Source organism: Neovison vison, chromosome 9, assembly GCF_020171115.1.
Source record: "Neovison vison isolate M4711 chromosome 9, ASM_NN_V1, whole genome shotgun sequence".
Taxonomy (NCBI): domain Eukaryota; kingdom Metazoa; phylum Chordata; class Mammalia; order Carnivora; family Mustelidae; genus Neogale; species Neogale vison.
The window spans coordinates 96,473,552-96,494,693 of record NC_058099.1 but is presented as its reverse complement, the minus strand read 5'-3'; the positions used below and the strand labels follow the sequence as shown (position 1 = coordinate 96,494,693).

Here is a 21,142-nt window from a genome sequence, read left to right as displayed (position 1 = left end):
GCCACTACTACTGAGAGATGAAGTTTAACTTTTAATTGTATTACTTTAAATTTTATAGTCACATGTAGTGCGTAGTTATTGTTAGACAGCACAGATCTAGGAAGGAAGGAAGGAAGTTAAAATAATCAAGTAGCTTAAGACCAAAATGGAAGGAGGACACAAATAGACAAAAATGGGAAAGGAAAATGGTAGAGCAAATACTGCACAATGAAATAAAAAGATCATAAGAAGCTGCTTTGAGGGGCACCTGGGGTGCTTAGTCAGTTAGCCACCTGACTCTAGATTTCTACTCAGGTCATGATCTCAGAATCCTGAGACTGAGCCCCACGAAGGGCTCCACCTTCAGCAGGAGGTCTGCTTGTCTCTCCCTCTGCTCCTATCCCCACCTGTCGTGTGCATATATACACTCTCACGTGCACACTCTCTAATAAATAAAATCTAAAAAAAGAAAAAAAAGCCGCTGCTTTGATATGACAAAGGGAACCTGTGCACACTGTAAGAGGAAATGTAAATTGATATAGCCTCTGTACCCCAGAGACCACTGAAATTGTTCAGATTAGTCAATCCTCAACATGCATACCTGGCCTCACCCAATGTGTCCCACAAAAACCACAATAAAGCTTCCTGCCCACATTCCCCCCACCTCCCACCTCCTGGCTGACCCTGATGTTTCCTTTTGTGGCCCTTCTTGGCATGGTATAACCCCACCTCTTATTGGAATCTCTGAGTGTAACAATTATCTTATCAATGGTAATTATCTCCTGATTTATTGGCCTCATCATACCAGAGTAATAAAATCTACATTCTAAACTACATACCTACAACAAACTACAAAATAAAATCTTAAAGATACTACCCATGATAACATCAAAAAATGAAATATAGAGAGATACAGATGATGAAAGATATTCTAATTTAACATGAGATGAAAAACTTGAGAAAAAATGAAAGAAAACCTAAATAATTTTTATGGACTAGATTTTAGTAGAAGATTTTAGCCTGCTAAGCTGTCAGTTCTCCCCAAACAGATATACAGATTTAATGCAATCCCAATCAATCCCAATCAAAATCCCATCAGCCTGGGTGGCTTAGTGGGTTAAATAAAGCCTCTGCCTTCGGCTCAGGTCATTATCTCAGGGTCCTGGGATGGAGCCCTGCATCCCATCGGGGCTCTCTGCTCAGCAGGGAGTCTGCTTCCTCCTCTCTGCCTGTCTCTCTGCCTACTTGTGATCTGTCAAATAAATAAATAAAATCTTTTTAAAAAGTCCCATCAGGCATTTTTACAAGAATTGAGAAGCTAAATCTAAAATGTACATAGAAATGCGAAGGATTGGGATGCCTGGGTGGCTCAGTTGGTTAAGCCAATGCCTTTGGCTCAGGTCATGATCCCAGCGTCCTGGGATCGGGCTCCACATGGGTCTCCCTGCTCAGCAGAGAGTCTGCTTTTCTCTCTTCCTCTGCTGTTCCCCCTGTTTGTGTGCTGTCTCTCTCTCTCTCTCTCTGTCAAATAAATAAATAAAATATTTTTAAATGTTTAAAAAATATATATAAAAGAAACGCGAAGGATCTAAAAAAGTCGAAACAGTTTTTAAAAGGAGCAAAGGTGAATGATTTATACTACCTGATCTCTAGATTGTCTATAAAACTACAATAATCAAGACATATGGTATTGACACAAGAATACACAAATAGATAAATGAAATGGAATAGGCAGTCTAGAAATAGAACCACACACATACCATCACCTGATTAACCTTAGAATTATAATGGTTTCTTAGATAAGACACAAAGTACTAGACATTAAAAAAAAAAAGCAACAAGTTAGATATTACTAAAGTGACAAGTTAGATATTACCAAAACTTAAAGTTGCTGCTGACGAAAAGACTGTTAAGAAAATGAAAAGACAGGGAGAAAAATATGTGCAATACATACATATATCAAAGGATTTATATTTAGAATACAGAGAAACACTGATAATCCAATAATATAAAAAAGACCAAAATATTTGAACAAACTTAACAAATGGAGATTTTTAAAAACTGCCCCAAACCACATGAAAAACTGCTGAATACCACCAAGTCAGTGAAATACAAACTAAACCATGAGATACCAACACACACCCATTAGGATGGCAAAAATGTAAAAAGACTAATGACACCAAATGTTACAAAAGTTGTACAGCAACTGGAATTTTCATTCCTGGTGGGAATGTAAAAAAAAAAAGAGCAACCACTTTGAAAAACTGGCAGTTTCTTACAAAGTTATACATATGAAAGGGGACTTTAATTACTTCCATCTGAACTTAGTCTGTATTTTCCAACTGACTAAATTCTTTCCAGCTTATTTTTTAACTCAGGCAAAAGACTTGGGGCAAGGGGTTGGTAGCATCCTGTGATGGGAACCAAAACTACCCCCTCAAGCAATAATGGCTGCCATGATGCCAGCAAGACCCTGGGTGACTCACTCCAAGACAATGATCAACTTGACCTTTACTGCCCACATGGATGTACTCACCTAACTTTGTCCCACATTTTCCTTACATAAACCTTTTCAGGATTTGGGAAACAGTCTTTGAGACGTTGGCCTGCTGTCCTTCCAATACTGGCCTCACAAAATAAATTACTTTCATGTTTCAATACCTCTCATCTCTCTGCCTTTGGATTTTGTCAGCACTGAAGAGCAGAACTTGTCTGTTTGGCACCTGCAGGGCCAAATGCTCTTGCACCCATTGGGCGCCAGATATCCACACTATGATGCAGTAATTCCACTCTTGGCTGATTTAACTATGAAGTGGCATTCTTTTCATTGCCCTTTCCTCCTTTAGGCTATGAGGAATGAACACACCATGGCTGGAGCTCTAATAGCCCTCTTGGAACCACAAGGTGATCCTGCGATGGAAGTTAAGGGTAAAGGTTGGAAAAAGAAAAAGATAGCTGGTAACTAGCTTCCTGGTAATCATGGAGCCAAATGTCCAGCATAATATCTTCTTTTACTTGAGAGAAACATAAATCCACTATTACTTGCAATTTTCTTTATATGCAGCCAAACCAAGTCCAAACTGATGTGCTTCTCCAAATCTCAACTTTAAAACACTTTAGTATCTTCCTCAATTTGTTCCTACAGTGCTTTGTAGCTTTTATAAAAATCTTACACATCTTCTATTTTGTTTTTATTTTTAATCTATTACAAATAATGTTTAAAATATTTTTTCCCACTGTTTATTATTAGTAAATAGAAATGCAACTGGTTTGTGTGACCTGACACATCCTAATAGCTTAGGTAAATTCTCATAGTAATCTTATTAGTTATTTCGTGGATTCCATGGACTTTTTTGTAATTGTTTAAATATACTATCTGTGAATAAAGACAGTTTCTTTCTTTCCAATAAATAAATATTCAAAATGTTGGTTTTATTATTTTTTTAAAAATTTTATTTATTTATTTGACAGAGAGAGAGCACAAGTAAGCAGAGTGGCAGGCAGAGGAGCTGGATGCGAGGCTTGATCTAAGGCTCAATCGAAGGAAGTCGCTTAACCAACTGAGCCACCCAGGCACCCCTCAAAATGTTGGTTTTAAAAATAATTTTTAGTATATTCAACTTCTTTCCCAACAGAATCAAGTCTCTGAAATAAATAACTTAAGGAACCACCCTTATACCAAATTAATTCAACTGAATTACAACTAGTAGAGTTGATTCCTTAGAATAACAAATGGTAAATTTTACTTATCACGTTCTGCTTTGTCTTTTCTGAACTGACAATAAATCTCTGTGATGCAATTTAGCAGGTCTTATAGCTTTTTTACACTATATAAGGAAAAAAATCCAAATAAATTAATCAAATCATGTGAAAAGGGCATTTAATAATAAGAGCAGAAACTACCTATAAAGTTAAATAACCTACTGTCAAACAAAAACAAAAAAAACACAGAACTTTAGTAAATAAATTTTTTCTTGGAACTGTAGCCTTTCCAGGACTCCCTTATCCTCCATTTATGCGAAGTATTGCTTACATGCAAACCCAGTCAAAAAGATATGTTATCTTTAAGGCCACAGAGGTTCAAATCAAAAGAATTTCCCACAAAAGCACTTTGTTTTTGAAAAGAAATGCACCCCAAAAGATATGGCCTCACCATTTTTAATCCCAAGGTCTGATTACTAATTCTAGCAGTTTCTGATAAAAGAGGCAAAAATACTAAGGCATAGCACAAAAAAAGACTCTCACTCTTTAAGCCTGCTGGATCCTCTTAGCTCAAAATCACAGAAACCAGTCAAGAAAAAAGTTATGAACAGAAAAACATATAACACGGAGAACTTTCCCTCTGTTCCTTATCTACAATATCATTCTAGAAGACAAATGGCTGTCATCCCCCAAATCCCTCATCCTAACCCAATAAGCCTAGAAAATTCTTGGAGAAGGGTTTGAGAAAAGCAAAAAAAACTATCACTAAAGCAGTTGGGAATGATAGCTAAACACAATTTCTCACTATTCATTTTCATATAGATTCCAGTTTTGCTTCTACAATTTAAAACAAAAATGTATGATTGGGGCAAAATGTATGGTACGTGAATTAGATCTGAATAAAACTTTTTTTTTAAAGTATGCCTTTTTTTAAAAAGATTTTATTTATTCATTTGACAGAGGAAGAGATAGTGAGAACAGGAACACAACCAGGGGAAGAGGCAGAAGAAGAACTAGGCTCCTCATTGAGCAGGGAACCCCATATGATCCCAGAACTCTGGAATCATAACCTGAGCTGAAGGCTCAACCAACTAAGCCACCCAGGAGCCCCAAAAGTATGCCTATTCTTAGAAGAAACATAAAGAATGTGAAACAATTCCCTCAGATACCTGTTAGCATCAAAACAAGCTTTTGTTGTCTTTACCTCTTCTCATTCCTACTTCAGATTTATTGGTTTCTACTAGATATATGGCTGCCAGACATACTTTTAAAGTTCATATTTGGCCAATGACATCTAACGCAATACCTCCCCCAAACTGTAATCAAACATCCAAGTACAGGGACAGCCAAGAAAAGTTACATAACATGAATTGCACAAGGGCAGAGAAAGTCCAATTTGAGCTTCTCATCAATGGTAATGGGAACATTATGTCTTCAACAGAAATCATCAGTGAGTAAGAACTTGGATCTACTTTTCAGCAACTATTGTGAAAAAAAGGTCTCAAGATATTTTTTTATCAAATGTAATTTCCCACAGTAATGACAAACACTGACTGAGAACTACAGTAGTAGAATGCTACAGAATTAAAGTGCCTCTTTTTCTGTATCTGTACATTCCTCAAAGGCTAACCTAACACTTGAGGAATGACAGCTAAAAAGGTAACAGCAAGAAGTATCAATTATTTTTTAGCCTCACCTACTTTTATTCATCACTTGAAGAAATTGTCTTTACTATACACTTCCATCTCAAATAAAAGGACCCTTTCCTAAAAAGCCATATTCTGGTTTATTATTTCCCTCAGTTTTTGCTTCTATCACCTCTGTCATTAAGTAGAATTGTTCTTTGATATACTATTAAAAATGTCTTAATCAGCCTCAGGCTAACCTTAAAACAACTCTGGTATACATTTCATAAAATATTTTTGTATTGATTGCTAACTGCTAATATTTGGAATATATTCTAATTAATTTGTTGGAATTTAGTTTTCTTTAAGTGTATGTTGGTTTCCATTATTCTCTACTAATACTTATAAAAATTAAAAGTAGGAAAAAAAATCACTTAAAACCCATGTTCACAGAATGGAGCTTATTTTGGAGAATATACCACAATAATCCATAACTGTCAAAGAAACTTCCTGGTGATAGAGTAAAATATAAAGTGCTACTTTATGAATCCTTGACAAAACAAGATAAAATGTCAGGACACTGTGCTTACTTATATATTTCCCCTCTCTTTACAAAGATATTTTAGGAGTAATTCAACCAAAACCTAGATAAGACAGATATGTACCATGTTTGTTAGCTTATGAGAAATTCTGGAATTTTTAAAGTTGTTCATGCCAAATCTTCTAGCCTAAATGTATTCCAATACTTTTATGTTTACATATTGTATCATCTGACTTCATTCAACTAACCTCATGTTCATTTACATGTTCGACATTTTTCAAAAGAAAGATGTAACTGTTTGCCTCAAAAGCTCTTCATCTGGAGTAGAAAGGAAATAATGTGGACAGATATAAATCAATACATAAAGTGTTACAATAACTGTAATAGAATACACATGGTGAAAGGACAGCGCTGTGTACTACCTAGATTTACCGCAAAGATTTACCTTTATTACTAACTGGACATTGGGGAAACTGAGGAATCTAACCTGAATTCGAGATTTCCAACTGAGCAACTAGGTATAAAGAAAGCAATGCTAAGCACCAAGATAGAGAAAAGTAAGTTTGAAAGGAAAGTAGATTTTATTTATTTTTTTAAAAAGATTTTTTTTTTTAATTTGACAGAGAGAGATCACAAGTAGACAGAGAGGCAGGCAGAGAGAGAGGTAGAGGGAAGCAGGCTCCCTGCTGAGCAAAGAGCCCGATGCGGGACTCGATCTCAGGACCCTGAGATCATGACCTGAGCCGAAGGCAGCGGCTTAACCCACTGAGCCACCCAGGCGCCCCAGGAAAGTAGATTTTAGATATTTGGACTATGAAGCACCTATAAAACAATTACAAGGAAAATTCATAGTAATCAGTTTGCTATATGAGGAATTAAGAATGATTTCCTGGTTTAGGGTTTGAGAGGCCAGGTAGGTGTCCAGTGTCACAATTCACAGAGCAGGATGGAAGAATAGCTTTGGAGGAATGACGGATTCAGTTTGGCACATAACGAAACTGAGTTACCTATGACACATCCAGATTGGGATATCGTACAGGCAGCTAGATTCCTAAAAGCTAAGGGCAACATTATGTAGTTTTTGCTACAGATTTTTAAAGTCATTAAGCATAAAGATACACATAAGGTATACAAGATGAGAAGAGGGTTAGAAACCAAGTTGTTGCAGTCCAAACATTTAAGAACTATCTGGAACTGTGAGAAATGAGGGAACATAAAGAGGAATGTAGCAGATTCTTGAAAAGAAATGGTCAAGAAGCAGGAGAAAAGCTGGAAGTGTTCACTTTGTAAAAATTCACTGTGCTATATGTATACATCTGAGTAGTGTGCTTTTCTGTATCTATCTTAATAAAACTAAAGTTCCTTTAAAAGAAAAGAAAAAGAGTGTCATGAGAAGATTTGTCAAATACTATGAAGATGTTAAATAAGATAGAAACAGAAAGGGGAAAAATTCACTGAATTTAGCAATTAAGAAGTTAGCAAAAAAAAAAACTAGGGAAAGGTACTGAAGGGTAAAGATAGTTTTCCTTTCATTTTGTGTCATTATTTTTACTTTCTAACCTCATGCATGGTTTTCAACTTAGAATTCTTACCCAGCAGAATAAAGTGATTTCAAATATTTAAATATTTCAAGGTTACCTCAAAAGCAGCATTTCAGAAGTCAATTTCTTAAGATACAACATACCAACCAAACCAAAGGAGTAAATCAAAAAGATGACATCAGGTCCAGAAGATCCATCCAACCCTGGACAGTAGTGAAGTTAAGTCACGTGCTGAGAGACAGGTGGGCAGCAGACCTAAAGCACTCAGCCCAGCAAGGGGTCATTGGAAGGAAGACTTCAGAAAAAAAGTGGGTACTAGGCTGCTTGCCATGAAGGAGTTAAAAACAAATACAAAACACAACATAACACAACACACTCACAGAGGATAAAGGAAAAAGAAAAGAAAGAAAGAAAAGGGGGAAAAAGGCAATTCCAAACTTGACAAGAAAGGTGATGAAATTATAGCATGTGTCTTGGCTCTGTAACAACCCTCAATATAATATAAGCACTGTCATTGCTTTGCAAATTAGAACCATCTACAAAGCACTCAAGTGTTAATTATGGTTACCAGGCACAATGTAAATGTTCATCTTGATATAAAAATGCAAGTGCTAGAGGAGGAGAGGTGAAGGCAAGGGGGTGGCTAAAGAGAAGCTGGGAAGAAGTACATTAATCCTAGAAAGTGAGAAATCAATACTGCCTACGATTTCTGGCACAAGAAATCAAGTTCTCAATATACTACTTCACCTTACGTGAAATGCTTAATTTGAGGAAAGGGGGAGGGGAACAGTGCTTGGGTGAAATCAAGATTGAACTACAAGAAGTTACTGGTCAAAATGAACTCCTGGAGAAAAGGACTGAAGTGGGAAGAATAAAACTTCTCATTGTAATGGTTTTTGCATTATGAACTCTTCTGTATGATCTGATTTGGAGACCAACGCCTATGAAATATCTGGGGGGTGGGGGGCGGGGAGTGGAATTTAAGAAAAGAGTAATGAGGAAAAGGAAATCAAGGCCACAAGGCTATTCTTAAGGATGAAGAGCAGAATAGAGACAGGATAGCTGCTGATAGTGAAAGAAGGGGATTTTTTTAAAAAAGCTACGAGATCATTCTTTTTTTTTTTTTTTTTAAGATTTTATTTATTTATTCATCAGAGAGAGAGGGCGAGAGAGCAAGCACAGGCAGACAGAGAGGCAGGCAGAGGCAGAGGGAGAAGCAGGCTCCCCGCAGAGCAAGGAGCCTGATGCGGGACTCGATCGCAGGACGCTGGGATCATGACCTGAGCCGAAGGCAGCCGCTTAACCAACTGAGCCACCCAGGCGTCCCTCTTTTTTTTTTTTTTAATTTTTTAAAAATTTATTTTCAGCATAACAGTATTCATTGTGTTTTGCACCACACCCAGTGCTTCATGCAATCCGTGCCTCTATAATACCCACCACCCGGTACCCCGACCTCCCACCCCCCACCCCTTAAAAACCCTCAGATTGTTTCTCAGAGTCCATAGTCTCTCATGGTTCACCTCCCCTTCCAATTTCCCCCAACTCCCTTCTCCTATCTCCCCATGTCCTCCATGCTATTTGTTATGCTCCACAAATAAGTGAAACCATATGATAATAGACTCCTCTGCGTGATTTATTTCACTCAGCATAATCTCTTCCAGTCTTAAGCTACCAGAGCTAATACGAAAGAAACAAGGGAAAAACAAAGGGGGAAGGTGTTAGCCATAGGAGGACAGGGACAGGATCAAGGGCACAGGAATACAACATAAAAGACCAAACAAACAAATGAACAACAACAACAAAAAAAAAACAGAAGAACGTGACCAGAGATTGGTACAATTAACCGTTCACTTCAGAGATTGTCAAACTTGAGATAATAACAAGGTTCCATTAGAATGAGGTTATAAGAAAGGAGTAATGGTGTCAAGTTTGGATGACATTGCACAGTCAGATATATTAAGAAACTTTAAATAAAGTGTCTTTAGGTGAGTTCTTCACCTCGACAATGACAACTTTCCTGGCTCCCCTTCTCCTGAGCCCTGAAACTTCGCCGGAGAGTGCCCTTAATAAATCTTGCCTTGCGCCTACTTTGCCTGGTGTCATGTTTATCTCGCCTATAAAACCTTACATATACGTCAAAAATTTTTAGGTTAACAACTGAAAGAAAAGATTTATAATCTATAAAATGGCAGGAAAAAAATTAAAAGGAAAAGCTGGCAAAAAGTTTTTAAGTCCAAATGTCAACAAATATAATAAATGTTAAATAATAAGCCCTATGAAACCCATCTTCTAGAAGACAAAGAACATCAGACCGTATTTTTTTTAAGATTTTATTTATTTTTTTGAGAGAGAAAGAAAGAGAGACAGAGAGAGAAAGGGAATGTGTGTGTGTGTGTGTGTGTGTGTGTGTGTGAGTGTGTGTACAAGCAGGAGGAGGGGCAGAGGGACAAGCAGACTCCCCACTGAAGGAGTAGCCCGAGGCAGGGCTGGAAACCAGGATTCTGAGATCGGGACCTTAGCTAAAGTCAGATGTTTAACCAACTGAGCCACCCTGGCACCCAGTGCAGATTTCCTTTTTGAAATCAATGTATACAGTGCTTAGAAGAGACACATAACAAAACCATAAAGAAATGTTAACCAAAAAAGGACATTTTTGTCAAGCTGTCAGGTGCCAGATGATACTAATCCTTGTGATTTTAAGCCAAACTAAAAGAAGGTAACTACAAAATATAAATCAATAAGTAAAAGAAACACCAATGGAAAAAGGAGCGAAAGATATGAATAGATCAACAAAGAAGATGGTAGGTCTTGCTTGTAGTTAAGTAAATGCAAATCAAGATACCAAATCATATTCATCAGGTTGCCAAAATTAAGGAGTTTGAAGATACCAAGTGTGGATGAGAAGATGTAGACGCTTCAAACAACTGGTTTTAGAGAGCAATGAGTCACATTTAACTAACCTGAAGATACAACTACGCTACAAACCAGAAATTCCATTTCTGGTTATGACCTTAGAGAAATGAATATACCACTGCATGATGTTCACAATAGCATTATTTGTAATGATAAAAAAAAAACATAAATAGTGCTTCACTTCAACAGTACATACACTAAAATTAGAACAATACAGAGACAATTAGTATGGCCCCTGTGCAAGGATGGCATGCAAATTCATGAAGTACTCTGTATTTCTGGGGAAAAAGAGAGAGACAAAGCAAGAAACAGACTCTTAACTATAGAAGAACAAACTGATGGTTATCAGAAGGGAGGTGGATGGGGGGATGTGGGAAATAAGTGATGGGGATTAAGGAGTGCACTTGAGATGAGCACTGAGAAATGTATGGAATTGCTGAATCACTGTATTATAAACCTGAAACTAATATAGCACTGTATGTTAACTATACTGAAATTAAAATGAAAACAATAAAATAAATATCTAAATGTCCATCAGTAGAAAAAATGGTATATAAATTATAGATGGTATAAATGGTATATAAATTATATTAAAATGGTATATAAATTATGTAAGATTCTATATATATGGCCATATATATGGCCACTACTTCATATATTATTCATATTCATAATTTGTAATTATCATAATAATTCATAATTATTCATCAATTTTATGAATGAACTACAGTGTATCTCAAAACATGGGTAAATGAATGTCATAAAGATAAGTGAGGTTTAAAAAGCAAGTTGTAGCAGGAGATTGATATTTTTGCATGATACAATTTATTTAAGGTTTAAACCAGGATTTACTACTACATATTATTCACTGATACATATATGCAGTAGAAGTTTAAAATATGCATGCAAATGATACTAACTTCAGGCTAGTGATTATGTCTAGTGAGGTAAATGGGGGAGACATAGGAGTAGGAATATGTAGATGAGCTTCAACTGTGTCTACAATATTTATTTCCTTAAAAAAATAAGATCTAAAGCAAAAAGTAGCCAAATATTGTTAAAACTGTATGGCAGATAATTTTATTTATAATAATTTATTTTATTTTCTTAATTTCCCATATGTTAAGAATATTTCAAAATTTTTTTTTCAAATATTAAAATGAAAAGGAAAAAAAAGGAAGAATATAGCCTTTGGGTTAGGATCCAAGTCTGAAATGGAACTTGGTTTGAATCCTGTCCCCTGTGATGTTTCTCTGAAATCAGTTTAACCCTTCTGAGCTCAGTTTTTATTTCTTAAAAAGTAATAATAATGGGGCACCTGGGTGGCTCAGTGGGTTAAAGCCTCTGCCTTCAGCTCAGGTCATGATCTCAGGGCCCTGAGATCAAGCCCCGTACCGGGCTCTCTGCTCAGCGGGTAGCCTGCTTCCCTTCCTCTCTCTTTGCCTGCCTCTCTGCCTACTTGTGATTTCTGTCTGTCAAATAAATAAATAAAATCTTAAATAATAATAATAATAATAATAATAATAATGGCCACTACTTCATAGGATTTTTGTAAGGATTAAATGCAATAAACTGAAATAACTTCACCTGGAGACAAGCACCTTCCTTTCTCCTCACACTGTATGAGACATACTAGAGCTTTTCTTTTCTCCCTTTTCTTTACTCTTTTTCATTTTCCTTTTTTCCTCTCCCAATCATATAGGCAGTGAGGGTGAAAAAAGTATGGCAATTCATGAATGCTGAAAAATAAAACTGCTGAAAAATGAAACTTCTCATTGAAGTTTGGTCACACTACTGCCAAAGTCACGTCATCTTAGTTTCAATATTCCTAGAAGCAAAACCTGATAAAGGATTCAAAATAAAGGAGGTTAATTTTGAAGTTCAGGTAACAATGGCAGAAAAACAGAGAAATGGTATAGAGAAGGGAAGGCAGCCAATAAAACTGCACTCTTAAACCAGCTACCACAGTGGGCTTAATCCCTCAGAAAAGCTCTAAAAAACAGTGTAAAACATGTCTCAGAACCATCCCACCCAAGAGAGCAACTGGAGTATTTATACAATACCAAACCCTGAGATTGCACCCAGAGTGTTAATTTCACAGCCCTTTGGGCCTGCCACATGCTTCACAAGCACAGCTTCCTACATTTCCAAGAACTGTTAGCAGGTTAGAGATGCAAATACTAACGGAAGTTTCCCAAAGCACAGTGAAGCTCTCAGGGGCTACCGGTGGATCACTTACAGCATCAACTACAGCCATGCTATACAATTACGCTATTAGTAAAGAGAACAAAAAGAGAAAAGGAGATGTGGTCTATGCTCTATTGACTACTTGATCCAGAACTTGTTCTTCCTCAATTTCTGCTTGAAAACTGAGTCATGCTCATTTTAATAATATTAATTACACGTAAACTGACTGTATTTTCTTTAAAGAGAGAATGAACATTCTTCTTTTGTTAAAAACAGAATGTCCTCCCAACATGGCATAAGAAAAATAGAGTCTAGAAATAACATTATCTAGAATAGAGGAAAAAAATTTTTTAAAAAGATGTAACTTTTTAAGTGTTTTTATCTCATATTCACACCATCCAATCCATTACGCTACACATTTTGTTTGAATATAAATATTAGAGGAAAAAATGACATAAAGTCAGAAATGGTAGAGACTATTATATTAAGTACATTTACCATGAAATCATCAGCTAAATTTTGTGAAGGCAGGGGTTTTGAATGCTTTAAAACCAAAGTACTTTAGTTGTGGGAGGGGAGGTATCACATACTTTAATTATCCAAAACCTAGAAATGCTTCCTAAAGAGAAAGGTCCTCTGCGATTTTGATATAGTAAACCAAAAGACGATACATAAAAGCAGTTGGTTATCTGCTGATCTTGCTTTATTTGTGCATACACAGACTCTTTCCTTATCTAAAATATGCTTTAAAAGCTGTATAAAAGCACTAGTAGTAAAAAAGGACTAATAAAGGAATGTCTGGGATAACACAAGAATCTCACTGATTAGATAGGGACAAGTGTAGCACCTAAAAACAAGATTAAATGCAAAAGAGGTTTGTTGTTTTCTTTTTTAATGCAGATCCTATGAAATTCTATGTGAATTTGATAGGCATTAAAAGTTTTTACCATTAGGGACGAGATTTATTTTTTTCTTTTTTTGCATAGTTTGTAATTCAAACTGTTCACTAGAAATATTATACCGGGAAAGAAGGAAAGAAGTTAGTTGTTATCTCTAATTGGATTCTCCTTATTATTGGTGAATATAAGTAGGTATATTTGTTGTCCATATTTCTTTATGAGTTGTCTGTGGCTTTTTCCTATTTTTTCTTTGTTGTATTTGTCATATGCACAGTTGTCAGAAAAATAACATAAAAATTTACCCCATCATATATTAAAACTTACTATTAAAAAAACTATAACCACAACAGTACTAGCATACAATAGATCAGTAGACCAAAACAGCATCCAGAAATAAATCCAAGTATATATGGGAACTCAAGGTAGTAACGACATTTCAATACAGTAAAAAAAGGTATATGTTTACAAAAGGCACTAGCATAACTGACAGTACAACCAGAGTAAACATGCTAAACTTATATTTCATATAAAAAAAATAACCTATGAATAAATATTTAACAAAATAAAATACTTCCAAAATAAAGTATAAAATACTGGAAGAATCTTTGGGGAACTTTTACCTGGAACCAAAAATTTTGTTATACAAAATAAGAAACCCAAAACTCATATAGCAAAAGTCAAACAAATTGACTCTATGAGTCCATATTTACTTTGGCTAATAAAGTGTTTTTTAAGGACACATGGGTGGCTCAGTTGGTTTAACATCTGCCTTTGGCTCAGGTCATGATCTCAGGGTTCTGGGACCAAGTCCCACATGGGGCTTCCTGCTCAGTGGGGAGCCTGCTTTTCCCTCTCCCTCTGCTTGCTGCTCCCCCTGCTTATGCATGTGCACTCTCTCTGACAAATAAATAAATAAAATCTTTAAATAAATAAATAAATAAATACAGTGGTTTTTTACAACCACTTGAATTTCAATGCTTTAGGCAAGATATGGATCTCCCTTTTTCCCTACTATCTTATGTAACCAGCCTTTTTATACACATTAATGACAGTGAAATCATTCAAGTTTTATAAATGTACAATAAAGTTCTATTACACTAAATTTTCAATCTCTCCAGAGAAAAGGAACCATAAATAAACCAAAATATACAAACTCAGAGAAAACATTTGAAATTCATTTATCAAAAAAGGAATAGGCATCTCCACTCTCTAAGAGCCCCACAAACTGATAAAAGGCACAGAATTCTTTTGTGTGCCTATAAAAATGACAATGTATCACAACCTTCCACCAAATACGTATTTTTTAGCACATACGGAATATTTATAAAACTGACCTTAAGGAACATATGCTTAAAAATTAAAAAAAGAAAACTACTAAAAGTAAACATAACAAAATCTAAACATTACTTCAAAGTTCATTTAACTGTTAATGGAAACAATCTCTGCAATGAGTATATACATTTATTTTACTTTTCCATTATACTTCTCTTTATATTTCAATCTTACGCCTTCAAAATGACTTAAAACATTTTCAGGTATTTGTAAATACTCTAAAAATCACTCCTGTTAGCTCTTCTTCTTACTTTCCCCCTTACACATTTGAAGTTAGATATTTTCAGTAAATTTTTTTGGTGCGTTTTAAATCCCTCCACTTTAATTATTTCTATACCAAAAAATCTTTTGTATTTGTACATAATTTTCAAACCTAACATCTAAGCAAAAATCAATACAGGAAATAAAGACTGAAGACTACATACAATTATAAATATCATAATCAAAAGAGTTTTAGAAGGTGAGAAAAAAATACGCTATGAGGTTTTAATATAATCAGGTTTAATATAATCAAATTAATCAGTAAAAAAAATAGACAAAGAACATGGACAGGCATTTCACAAAAAAAATACAAGTATTCCATAAAATGAAAACATGGTCAGTGTCATTAATAATCAGAGAAAGTTAAATAAAAATGAGATACTGTTTTGTCCTTTTTGACTGGCAAAGATTAAGAAGACTGGCAATACCCAGTGCTGGCAAAGATATGAAAGAAACAAGACTATCTAAGAATTTGTCCTTTTAAAAAAGGTCAGAGTAATGGGATGCTTATCTATGAATTCTATGAAACATTTTATAATAACGAAAAAAATCTTGAATAACATTAAAGGGATCCAATAACATATTGTATACTTAGTCAATAAAAATGCTATGAAGATACTAAAAATGATAGCTTACATCATCACTTTCATTATATCCCCAGCATTATATCCTGTGCATAGCACAAAATGGACACTGAGTAAGTGTTTACTAAATTACTATGTTAATGATTTATTTAATGATTGATCAAATGCTAACTGACTGGTTGGGTGTGTGTGTAGGTGGGTAAGTGACTAGGCTGACCCGCCAAGTGATGTGAGTGACTGACAGAACAGCTAAATGAATGAGTGACCAATGGAATGGGTAAATGACAGATCAAGAGAGTAAGCAGCTGACCAAGTGAGTTGAGTGACCCCCTGACTGCATGAAAAAAGGACTTAGCAACATGGACGGGACTGGAGGAGATTATGCTGAGTGAAATAAGTCAAGCAGAGAGAGTCAATTATCATATGGTTTCACTTATCTGTGGAGCATAACAAATAGCATGGTGGACATGGGGAGTTAGGAGAAGGGAGCTGGGGGAAATTGGAAGGGGAGGTGAACCATGAGAGACTATGGACTCTGAAAAACAATATGAGGGGTTTTAAGTGGTAGGGGGTGGGAAGTCGGGGTACCAGGCGGTGGGTATTAGAGAGGGCACAGATTGCATGGAGCACTGGGTGTGGTGCAAAAACAATGAATACTGTTATGCTGAAAATAAATAAAAAATAAATTTAAAAAAAATTTTTGAAAAAAAAGACTGAATGAATGAACAATTGAATGAATGAATCTCTAATCATTGAAATGGAAAGATCTCTATAATACATTGCTGAGTTACACCTCACATGAGAATAAACAGGACGCTATTCATGTCACTATACAGAAACATCCAGAAAGATAAACAAAACTTGTTAAGCAAGTTCTGTCACAATCACAAGAAGCACTTGCAATTCTTTTTACCCCTTTGATTGATGAATATAATTTTTTAAAAGATTTTATCTATTTATTTGACAGAGAGAATTCACAAGTAGACGGAGAGGCAGACAGAGAGAGAGAGAGAGAGAGGGAAGCAGGCTCCCTGCTGAGCAGAGAGCCCGATGCGGGACTCGATCCCAGGACCCTGAGATCATGACCTGAGCCGAAGGCAGCGGCTTAACCCACTGAGCCACCCAGGCGCCCTGAATATAATTTTTTAATGGTCACTTTTACTCACTTGAGTCTTACTATCTGAAGAGATACTGTTCAAAGCTTGTATACTACTACTGCTCTTCACAACAGTATATACAAATACGCAAATATATATCTTTTAAAATACTATGATTCTTTCACGTAAGAAGCAAGAGATCTAAGATGAATACGTAATCAGTTTTGAGACTGGAAAAGAACAGAAGGAGAACAGATACTCACTTAAGGATATGAAAACCACCATTTTACCTGGTGCCAGTCACAAAAGTAACATGTATAACAGGCAACAATTTAAATCACCTCCTGAGAAACAAGATGTGAATGATACACAAACAGAAAGGTTGAGAAAATAGAAATTATTCTACAAATTTAACCCCTGCCCTATTTTTAGTCTTAGGAGCAGCTTTTGAGCTACTTCTTAGAATCATATATATATATATGTGTATATGTGTGTGTGTGTATTCTATATAGACACACACACACACACACACACACACACACATATAAAACACACCCGAAAAATGTTAATACAAATGGAGGAAAGTGCTTCAAATACATTTTAAAAGTTGGCAGGGGTCACCTTTAAGATTCCTCTGAAAAACCATCATATTCCAACCCTATATCACAAGAAGTTTTTTAAATACTTTTTTTAATTTTAAGAAGTGATGAGTTTGCCTATAGAAAATAAAGTTGTACAGGAAATTTAACTCTACTAGTGAAGTATTTAACACTCTCATTTGCTACTGACATTCAAAACAAAACTAAGCTATTGAAATCCATATGAATTTAAATTCATAATAATTTCAAAAATACAACATGCCAGAAGAATATTTCAGATATTTTATTTAAAGATTATAAATGCATCAAATAAAAAATAAAATTAAGCACTTATGGAAAAACAAGCAAAGAATGAGGAATAAACACAAAAACTCTCTAGACATTGAAGCATTTTCTAATTTAAATGAATTTCCACTTTCTCAATTTCCCATCATAAATTAGACTGACTATAATTCACTGTTTCCTTCTCTGGGTTATTCCCTAGCCCTAAAATCCTCTCCTAATGAATCTTGCCATGTCAAACCCTTATGAAACCAATCTATTGGAACTTGAGGGGGTTCAAGTCTCAAATGGACTACCCTGCAGATTGCTATTATGAAACCACAAACTTCTCTTTATACGCAAGAGATAAACCATATTGTTAGTTTTTAACAATTTAAGGCCAAAAATTGATTAATAAAAGCAGACTCACAAGTTAATACCTATTCATTAAATAAAAAAAAACACACTTCACAATAAATTTTAAAAAAGTAAAATAAAAACAGAAAACCAAGGTTAAATCCAAGTGTAAAATAAAAGAAAGAAATTTAATCATTAAATTGAATAGGCACAAAGATCTGCTTATATCCCTGAATTGTTACTCATTTTCTTTTCAAACATGTGAATTCCTTCCATATGTAAACATTGTGTAGGACCTGAAAATAAAGAAATTACTAGAAACACTCCCTGACCTAGAAATCACAGTAGTTTCACAAGAGCCACTACTGGAACAAAACAAAGGCTGGAAATAGGCCCAACTATACATGCAATTTAAAACATTAGCATATCCCACAGCAAAGAAAAGATGTATTATTCAACAGATAGTGTTGAAGGGGAGAAAGTTGGATCCCATCTTATACCTTGCACCAATATAAATTCCAGGTGGATCAAGAAAGCATGGGAGAGTTTCAAAATACAAAGAGCAGAGAAGGGGGATCTAAGTATAATTTAAAAATAAATAAATAAATGGGATGACTAACAAAAAGAATAGCATAAAAACCCAAAATGTATGTGTGACCAAAAAGAAAAGAAAAATCACAGAACAGAGTCAAAAAAATAAGAAAACAACCTGGGGGAAATATTTTACAATTTATTTCATAAACACAGAGTTATTATCCTTGATCTAGAAAGTGTTCCATTAAATCAAAGTAAGAGATCAACAATCCAACAGAAAATGGGCTGGCGGGCGCCAGGGTGGCTCAGTCAGGTAAGCCTCTGACTCTTGGTTTCAGCTCAGATTATCGTCTCAGAGTCCTGGGACTGAACCCTGAGGTATGCTTCATGCTCAGCTTGAGAGTCTCTCCCTCTGCCCTGCCCCCACTCACACATGCTTGGTAAGCACTCTCTCTCCCCTTCTGGAATAAATAGATCTTTAAAAAAGAAGAGGAAGAAGAAAAGAAAATGGCCCAGGATATGAGTGAACAATTCTCAGAAAAGGAAAATTTAAAGCAAACTAAAATTGTAAGATTCCATTTGTTATATCTTAAATTGACAAAGACCAAACCATCAAAAACAGGTGTGGAAAAGTGCAAACTGGCATTTCTATGAAGATCAGTTTGACAATATTTACTTAAATTAGCAACATATACCATTTCTGAATCAGCAATTTCTCTTCTATTTAATCTACAATTACGGCTACATACATGCATATCAACATATGTACAAAGATATTTAATACTTTTTGAATTCTAAAACACTTTTCTAAAATACATTTGAATTCTATTTAAATGTGTGACCTGTTCAAAAAAATTTTTGAGTGAATAAAAAGAAAATACAGACAACTCTTTCAAAGAGTTTTAAAGAGAATGGACTATGGGGCATTCTTTAAATTCTTTTTTAAAAAACTCTCTCGAAGAGACTGTGGAGTCAAGCAGTGGTATAAAATGGGAACTGGCAAACTTCAGCTCCCAGGTCAAATTTGCCAGTTGACTGTTTTTGTAAATAAATCTTTACAAGCCCATTCATTTATGGTTGCTTGTATAAGCCCAGTCTATGGTTGCTTGTGCACCAAAAAGGTAGAGCTGAGTAGTTGCTGCAAAAATAATCTTGCCCACAAAGCCTAAAATATTTACTATCTGGTCCGTAATAGAAAAACTTTGCCAACCCCTATTTGTTTGATTTTTTAAAGGCTTAAAATATATTTTAGGAAGTTGATGCTGCACTACTGCTCCATTTCTCAGAAAAACACCAGGGACAAATCAAACATGGTATACCAATAAAAAAGAGCATGGCATAACTACCTAAGATAGGCAAGGCTAAGAGCTACTGTCCAACTCTTCAGCACACAGCAACCCTGTTTCCAAGACTACTAGGCCTATTAAGAAAAGCTGTAAACAGCAACATCACAGACACAAAGGGGCTGTTCCTGTGCCAATCCATTTCAAATCAGTGATTCTCAATCTGGTCCCCAAACCAACATTATCAGCATCATCTGGACACTTAGAAATGCAAATTACTGGGTCCCATTCTACACCTCCTGAAACAGAAACTCTGGGGGTGGTGCCCAGCAATTTGTACTTCAGTTGGCTCTCCAGGTAATTACCACCAGTTTAGGGGATAGTTCTGGTATAGCCAAGGAACAGGTAAGGACACATCTGAGGTTTTGAGTTTACATAATTAAAGGAACTTGAGGAGACTTAATGAAAGCAAAAGGCCCCAACAAGCCTGTTCGTGAGAGTTTCAAGGCAATTAAGGAAAATACTACTGGAAAGCTGAATGAAAGGAGACCCTTGTTATATAACAGCAAAATGTCTGGCAACTATCACCTAAAGTAACATGGGAAATGTAGTATCTACCTAATGAGTCAAGGAGACTCTAGGTAGAATGCTGAAGAAGCAGTGGGGGGCTTCTTCTAGCTGCCTTCCTGAGAGAGTAGAGAGATGAACTAAAGAATGAGCCATTTTGGGTGCCTGGGTGGCTCAGTGGGTTAAGCCTCTGCCTTCGGCTCAGGTCCTGATCCCTGGGTCCTGGGACTGAGCCCCATATCGGGCTCTCTGCTCAGAGGGGAGCCTGCTTCCTCCTCTCTCTCTCTCTGCCTGCCTCTCTGCCTACTTGTGATCTATGTCAAATAAATAAAATCTTAACAACAACAAAAAAAAGAATAAGCCATTCACTTTTTTAATGCAATTTCAAGCAAATGTAAAGGGCTGAGAATACCCTTCCTCAGCCAGCAAAATGTTCTTAAAGTAAGAGAGTTTCAGGGCAAAGATTAAATCTAGAGTGGGACTGTAAGATCCACTGTTAAAACCTCAAAAAGATCCAGGTTAGTACCTCATTGATCCTTTCAAACAAAAAAATTACCTACAGATCTTAAGGGTACTGCTCCACAGTAGCCTCAAAGGGAGCCTAAGGTAAGAAAAGGCTCCTCTAAGAGATTTGTAAGTATGGCTTTTGTCTGACGGAGGAGATTATGACCTGATGCACAGGAAGTCCACAAACTTTTTAAAAGAGCTACATCGGCTTAGAATGAAGGGGACAGTAACTACCTAAAATGAGGCTTTGGGACCCTGAATGACTATAAGCAGGAAACAAGTTCCAATGGTTACTCAGTTGCAAAGACAGTCAGGTCTTTTGGGAAAAAAGAATGATTCAGAAAGCTAACTCAATGACTAAAAGCAGTCATGG

The 21,142-nt window shown here is 35.8% G+C and overlaps 1 protein-coding gene and 1 non-coding gene across 2 annotated transcripts in view; one reads left to right on the top strand and one right to left on the bottom strand.

The window, feature by feature from the left end:
• The window catches only part of JAK2 (Janus kinase 2), a 127,595-nt gene that overhangs the window by 97,416 nt on the left and 9,037 nt on the right, over positions 1-21,142 (bottom strand). The window lies entirely within an intron of this gene.
• Positions 10,474-10,581, top strand: LOC122917870. Its single transcript, XR_006386497.1, has one exon. It is a non-coding gene; the product is annotated as a U6 spliceosomal RNA (small nuclear RNA).